Below are 534 nucleotides of genomic sequence, written 5' to 3' on the forward strand. Positions count from 1 at the left end.
GTTGCTGCGGTATAGAGGGAGGGGTGGAAACCGTGGTAAACTCGTCTCCGTGTTTGAGGGGGGGGGGAGTAAGTAGTATATATAGGGCATTATCCATTATTAGGCAACGGTTGTAATGGTAGTAAGAATGACAATCATCTTTGTAGTGGACCTGGGAGTGGCAAGCATAAGGGACGAAGGCGGGGGTAACATGTTGGATGCGATCATACCAGCACTAAAGCACCGGATCCCATCAGAACTCCGAAGTTAAGCGTGCTTGGCGAGAGTAGTACTAGGATCGGTGACCTCCTGGGAAGTCCTCGTGTTGCATTCCCTTTTTAATTATTTTTTGCGCCTCATGACAAACATATCACATGTGCGCGATATATATTAACCCCGTTATATTATTTTTGACTTTTGCGATATGTTTTAGCTCGCTGCTCATTGGTCACGCGTCTAGAGGCAGCTTTGTGGTGTGAGGAGCGCGTTCTGAAAGGGGTAAAAAAATACGTGTTGCTGCGATATTGAGGGAGGGGTGGAAACCGTGGTAAACTC

General features: G+C 47.2%; 1 non-coding gene across 1 annotated transcript; it reads left to right on the plus strand.

Annotated features, from left to right (window-relative positions):
* Nucleotides 1-195: 195 nt before the first annotated feature.
* LOC123126730 (5S ribosomal RNA) lies at nt 196-313 on the plus strand. The gene has a single exon (XR_006461955.1). It is a non-coding gene; the product is annotated as a 5S ribosomal RNA (ribosomal RNA).
* The last annotated feature ends 221 nt before the right edge of the window (nt 314-534 follow it).

Source organism: Triticum aestivum, chromosome 5D, assembly GCF_018294505.1.
Source record: "Triticum aestivum cultivar Chinese Spring chromosome 5D, IWGSC CS RefSeq v2.1, whole genome shotgun sequence".
Taxonomy (NCBI): Eukaryota; Viridiplantae; Streptophyta; class Magnoliopsida; order Poales; family Poaceae; genus Triticum; species Triticum aestivum.